This window comes from Puntigrus tetrazona, chromosome 2, assembly GCF_018831695.1.
Source record: "Puntigrus tetrazona isolate hp1 chromosome 2, ASM1883169v1, whole genome shotgun sequence".
Classification (NCBI taxonomy): domain Eukaryota; kingdom Metazoa; phylum Chordata; class Actinopteri; order Cypriniformes; family Cyprinidae; genus Puntigrus; species Puntigrus tetrazona.
The window spans coordinates 6,894,720-6,902,171 of record NC_056700.1 but is presented as its reverse complement, the minus strand read 5'-3'; positions in this window follow the sequence as shown (position 1 = coordinate 6,902,171).

Genomic DNA, 7,452 nt, shown 5'->3' with positions numbered 1-7,452 from the left:
CAATGCTAATGATCGGACATAAGTTTTTTGTCCTAGGACATTAGCAGCATTGCTAAATAGGTCTCAGTTCAGAGTCATTGTAGTATGACTGTGGCCATGCAAGTCTTATGCACCTTAAGACCATAAGATTGCACAAACGTTTTGAAATGAAAAAAAAATATGATATGATGTGTGAAATTATGTGTGATGTAATAAATTTGAATAATTTAGACCTGGAGGTTTTATGTTTATTATCAGGTAAATGTGTCATGCGATTACAGTGATGAAGGTGTGTATGTTTGTGTGAAAATGTGTGCATAGGAGATGGGTGATGTTTAGCCTACCATAATTTGTGTCGTGTAATTTAGATCCAGTGCTACACTGGGGGGGTCATGGAATTATTTACTGTAATTATTTAGTGTTATGAGGTGTGAATGACCCCTTGTAGTGTCTTCACACTCATCTTCTTGGTGTAAGTTGGTGTAGGTTTGACAAAGCATCCCTGTGGAATTCATCTCCCAGGGTTGACAACAGTCAATCTGAAAAAGAAACAGACAAGAGAGAAACTGCAAAATTTTGAGCCTTTTTACAAATTGCTTAAAGACTGGTGGGCCTTGGTTTTCCTGTAATGGTCACGGCCCAACAGTTATTGCTGGTGGTTACAATCTAGGATTGCATACCATCAGAAGCAAATTTGTTTTAGTTTACAAAGACATATCACTGACATATCACATGCTTTGAAACTACAAGGCTAAAATTAACAAAGTGTTAATGGTCAGATTTGTATAAATTTGACCACTTCTATCCCTGCATTCTGTAAAGACTTGTGACTTTCTGCCTGACTTTTACATTACACACAACTTTAATAATATATCCAGTAAAATTAGCTTTCTGATCAGATTTCATGTCTGCTGTCCTTCCCAGGAAGGAATGGTTTAGTTTGCTAGTACTTGCACCATTGTTTTTGTGGTGTTGTTGCAAGAAGGAAGACAAAACTTATACCTTCCCTTGTTACTGGGTGGCAGATCAATCAACTTCAACTTAAAGCATCATTTTAGTTGTTAAAGTTTGGAAACATTATTCTTTCTCATTGGAGATTCTTGCACTAATAGAAGATAGAGAAGTTCTTTCTCATTAGCTTTATAATTCCTTTCATTTTGCTTTCTTACCAATGTCTTTGTAACACCTAGCCAGCAGAGGGAGCCCTCACCCGAGTACTAGCTGTGCTCCCTCTACTTCTACACTTATTTCTTGTTTAGGGCTTTATATCCAGAGGCCCTCCATGCGCTCAATGTGAAGTATTGCCAGTTTCACTGCCTTACTAAGCGTTTTGTTACCATTGCTCTTCTGACTGCCAAGTTTATGATCTCTGCCTGTTTGCCTGTCTACCAATTCTAAGACCTGCCCTTCTGATTTGTTTGCCTGTTTGGATTCACTGCCTGGTAAAGACCCATTGCCTGTTTCTTGAACACCGTCTCTTGGATTCTCCCCTTAACCTGCCATCTTGTCCGACAGCCTGCCTGTGTATGACCTTCTGCCTGAATTACGTTTATGCCTGTTGCTCAATCCTCTAATAAACTTCTGCACATGGATTCTACGTTGGTATCCACCTCCTCATTACAGAATACTTCACCTCCTTCGAATCCAGCGGAAGTTTCGAGCTTGCAGGCGGAGTTTGCTTACCAGATTGAAATTCTCATGAATTATCAAGAGCAACTCCTGAAATTGCAATCAGTCTATGAGCACATGACACAGTTCATCCGCTAACTTCCTCCCAACCCATCCACAACGGTAAGCTTTGCCCTTCCGTGTAAGTTTGATGGCTCGGCTGAGCAGTGCCGAGGATTTGTTCACCAAGTTAAGTTGTATATGCGCCATCAAGAAAATAAGTTTGATGAATTCGCCATCGAGTTTAGAACGCTAGCTGCTCAAAGTGGATGGAATGATGTTGACTTAAAAGCCGTGTTTTTTCAAAGCCTGACCTGTGAGCTACAGACTGAACTGGTCTACAGAGGGGAGGATTTATCTTTCACAGATAAATCACAGAATCTTTCACAGATTGTCACTCTCACTATTAAGATAGATAACCTGATGAAATAAGCACCTAAATCTAAGACAAGTTGAGCCACAAGTTTTAAACCAAGCTCACCCACGCCAAGTAACCAAGTCTTTCCGAGGATGAACAACAGATGCTGGGACAACAATCTGTGTTTCTACTGTGGAACGGCAGGCCATCAAAGTCATGGATGTCCACTCAAAGTTTCAACCCTCAGGGTGAATATAGAAAACTTTTCATTGCTTTGCAATAAAAACCTCACATTACCAGTAATTCTCAAGTTTAACTCACTCTCCTTTGATCTCACAGCGTTAATTGATTCGGGAGCTGCCCTAAACCTTATTGATCGAAGTCTACTATCAAAATTCAATTCAGATCAAGGCTATCAACAATATGCTAATTGGGAAGGGCATTATGAGTCAAACTCAACCCCTGACGCTACAAGTTGGACTCCTCCATCATGAATCTCCCTTTATGTTGTTGACTCACCTAAACATGAGGTAATCCTCGGTTCCCATGGTTGCACATGACCCTAATATTTTGTGGCACCACAGAGAATTACTTAACTGGTCCCCCATTTGATCAATGCATCCCCAAGCAACCTGTGTTCTGTTGCACCACCAATGTTGAAAGTCCGGACAACCAGAAAATATCCATTCCCCCTTGGTATCATGACCTCAAGGAAGTGTTCAGTAAGACCCAAGCAACCAAGCTACCATCTCACCGACCAGGTGATTGTTCCTTCGACCTCCTACCTATTTGCATGCTCCCAAAAAGCAAAGTATATCCCCTATCCAGGACAGAGAGTAAGGCCATGGATGAATATATTTCTGAAGCCCTCAAATCAGGTTTCATCCGTCCCCCTACCTTATCTGCCGCTGTAGGTTTTTTTCTTTGTCAAGAAGAAAGATGGAAGTTTGCGTCCTTGTATTGACTACCGAGGTCTGAACAACCTCACTGTGAAATTTCTTTATCCTCTTCCACTCGTTCCCACAGCATTAGAACAGTTAAGAGAAGCCACAATTTACACTAAACTGGATTTGAGAAGTGCTTACAATCTTATTCGGATCAAGGGAGGTGACGAGTGGAAGACGGCTTTTCTCCCCACCAGGGGGCACTATGAGTATCTCGTTATGCCATATGGACTTGCTAATGCATCTGCCAGTCATTTATTAATGAACTGTTCAGAGATATAATCAATCAATTTGTTGTAGCTTACATTGACGACATCTTAATCTATTCCAAGTCTGAAACTAAACACATCACTCATGTCCGCACAGTCCTCTCATGTCTGCAACAAAACCAACTCTATGTCAAGGCAGAGAAGTGTAAATTGAATGTCAGAAAAACCTCATTCTTGGGATATCAAATTAGCCATCACGGAGTTAAGATGGATGAACCAAAGGTCCAAGCAGTGACAGAATGGCCTCAACCTACAAGTGTCAAAGAATTACAGAGGTTTTTGGGATTCACACATTTTTACAGATGGTTTATCTGAAACTTCAGCCAGGTTGAGTCACCCCTGACATCTTTACTCAAGGGCAAACCAGCAAAACTCAAAAGGATGGTAGAAGCAAACCAAGTCTTCCAATCACTGAAGGAAAGATTCATGTCCGCCCCAATTTTGAAACACCCTGACCCTGAACAAGATCTTCAGAGACAGGCAAGCTCCATCTATGTGCATTTTCCCATAAACTCACGTCATCGGAACGTAATTACGATGTTAGGAACAAGGAATTGCTCTCCATGAAGGCCGCAATAGAGGAGTGGCATTACTGGCTGGAAGGTGCTGTCCATCCCTTCCAAGTAATCACAGACCATAAGAACCTAGAATATATTAAGAGTGCTAAAAGACTGAATTCATGCCAAGCTCAATGGTCCCTGTTTTTCACCTGGTTCCAGTTCACTGTCACCTTCCAGCCAGGGAGTAAGAACAGCAAGGCAGATGCACTCTCCAGACTTCATGACCTCCCCACTGAAAGCTCTGATCCAGAACCCATCCTTCCATCATCAGTCATCCTGGCTCCAGTATCTTGGGACATAATGGAGGAAATTCAACAAGCCCAACAACATGAACCGTCACCCCTGCAATGTCCACAAACAAACAGGACGTCAAATCTATGACAAAGACTCATGCAATGGGTGCATACATCTATCAGCGCTGGAAATCCAGGTATATCCCGAAGCACTGCCCTCATTCAAAATTCCTTCTGGTGGCCTGAAACGGCAAAAGAAATTACCAACTATGTCAAGTCTTGTCAAGTGTGTGCCCAATCCAAAACTCCAATATATACTATACTATACACCTATACTGCAAAGGTATCTTTAAAAAAGGCAATCCATGACACTTCTTCTCTATCTCCTTATTAATGTGTGGAAAAGTATAGCTGTTGAGAATGGTAACCTTGAGGGGTGAGAAAAGATATAAAAGGCAGGCACTCCTCAGCAAACTGTGGGTTTCTGTATGACTGTCTGACCTTGCAAGAATAAAATCCTTAAAGACCATTTATTGAGTTTGTCTCTTACCTTTGAGAGCTGTTTAAATTTGTCATGGCAACTTTAAAATATGTACTTTGTCTTTTATTATGCATAATTCAGTTTGATACTTATGACTTACCTTAATAATCTGATTTGTAACATTAATGGGCTAAATGACCTTCACAAATTTACTGGTTTGCTGGACTTTTTGAGAAGAAGAAAAATTTATAGTGTTGGTTCAAGGATCCAATTTGAAAGAGGAGGATATACACAGGTGTAATAGTTTTTTTTTAAATAGTTTTTATGAAGTGGTATCTCACTTATCTTTGGATATTAAAACTAAGGGTATCTTAATTCTAGTGTGGAGAACTTTAAATATTACTATTTTAGATAAAGGTTGTGATACAGATGGTAGAATAGCACGTAAAAACAATAGTAGAGAACAGGAATATTGTATTTCTTTTATGTCCCTTGTACTCCTGTCCCTACTTTTTTCTTTGTTTTGTCAACCTGTCTCTTGAAATTTCAGATTTTTTTAAATTGTATTGGGTGCAAATACAAACTCTGTAATGTTGCATATACTAGATATATCTGGACCAAAGGAACCACATTCTCAAACTGTTCTGACAAACTTTGGCAATGCATAACCTCATTAGTGGATACCTGGTGTTTCTTTAAATCTTAAATTTCTTTTCTGCTATTTAGAAATCCTATTTGTGCATTGATTATATTTTAATTTCTGCTTCTTTATCTTCAGCTGTTCGTGATGCTTATATCTGTTCCTTATCTCTGTTGGATCATGATGGAAATAAATGCAGATGTAAAGGCAGGACTCTGGCAGGCATTAAAGATCCAAGTTAAAGATCCAAAGCAGGCAGGGTACAAATAGCGGCAAACAATTACATCCAAGAGTGAAAGAGAATCCTAATCCAGTAACAAGGTCAGGGCAGGCAGCAAAACTTTCACAAATCACAGGTAACAATCCAAGGTCAAAATCCAAGAGGACAATCCAAAGTAACAAATAAAAGAGAAAACCAGGCTGTGGAAATGGTGAGAACAATGGCAATGAACATCAAAAAAGATAAGAAAAATTGCAAAACAATACTTTGCATCTTCTGTTTGGCACGGCCCATCTTAAATAGCCCTAAACAGGAAAACACAGCAGAAGAAGCATGGTGATGACAATATTGCAACCCGACTCAGGCATGACAGGCACTATTCCTTTCCAGAAATTGTTTTAAGATAACAGTGTTATGTGAAGTTAATGATGTTTGGCTTAAATCACTGCATACATCATCATGCCTGGGTTATTTCAGTTAACTGAGCATTATTTTCATGAGTCATAAGCATAATACAACAAATTACATTTCATTAAGAATAATCAAATGCATAAATACATAAAAAGTGCCTTCAAAACATGAGGCATAGAATGTTTCAGACCACTTTGGCTAAGGAATGGCAAACAACCCTGATGAGTACCTCTATGTATAAAGAATGGGTTAGAGCGATCAGAGCATGTGAGGACAGTGGCTGCTGGATTGGTGTACAGAACTTTTATCATCTTTATAAAAATCGATCCACCCATAAATGGTTCCTTTCTAGCTGGTTGAAAGCTTTCACTGCATCTAGAAATAATACTGTGCCAGAAGAGGATGACATATCCATTGATTTAATATGCTAAAACCTACACAGGTTATCCAAAGCTGAGCAAGATTTAATAAATCCTTTTTGGTCATGATGAACCAGGCTATTCATAAATTTCTCTAGATTATAAGATAATACTAGCACATAATTTAACAACAGTCCCTATCAAAGAAAGTGGCCAGTAGCTAGAACTGGAAGTTGGATCTTTATATTTTTTACCAGGAGAGAAATAACAGCTATATTAAAAGATAGGTGAAATGAGCCTTAAGTAACTGACAAATGTATCATATCTAACATAAGGGGGCCCTAAGTCCGACCAAAACGTAGTAATCAATTCGATTGGAATCTCATATATCCCTGAGGATTTCGCCTTGTTCATACAAACCCAATTCCAAAAAAGTTGGGACACTGTACAAATTGAAAAAAAACCCACAATGCAATGATGTGGAAGTTTTAAATTTCAAAACTTTATTCAGAATACAACATAGATAACATATCAAATGTTTAAACTGAGAAAATGTATAATTTTAAGGGAAAAATAAGTTAATTTGAAATTTCATGGCATCAACACATCTCAAAAAAATTGGGTCAAGACCATGTTTACCACTGTGTGGAATCCCCTTTTTTGTTTTATAACTGTCTGCAAATGTCTGGGGACTGAGGAGACAAGTAGATCAAGTTTAGGAATAAGAATGTTGTCCCATTCTTGTCTAATACAGGCTTCTAGTTGCTCGGCTGTCTTCTTTGTTCTTCTCAGTACCCGGATCCTTCTTCTACGCAGCCATGATGTTGTAATTGATGCAGTATGTGGTCTTCCCTGAAAGAGACAACATCTGGATGGGAACATATGTTGTTCTAGAACTTGGATATACCTTTCAGCATTGATATGCCTTTCCAGATGTGCTAGCTGCCCATGCCACCTGCACTCATGCAACCCCATACCATCAGAGATGATAACAACTTAACAACTGTCCTTGTTCTTTTTAGTCCGGATGACATGGCGTCCCAGTTATCCAAAAAGAACTTCAAATTTCGATTTGTCTGACCACAGAACAGTTTGCGCTTCTGGATAGCTGCACTAGCTGGCAATGGCGAATGTGCTTAACAGTGGTGGATTGTGTTTAACGACAATGTTTTCTGGAAGTTTTCCTGAGCCCATATTGTGATTTCCATTAGAGTAGCATTCCTGTATGTGATGCAGTGCCATTTAAGGGCCCGAAGATCATGGGCATCCAGTATGGTTTTCTGGCCTTGACCCTTATGCACAGAGATTTGAACACACTCTCTCCCCGTAA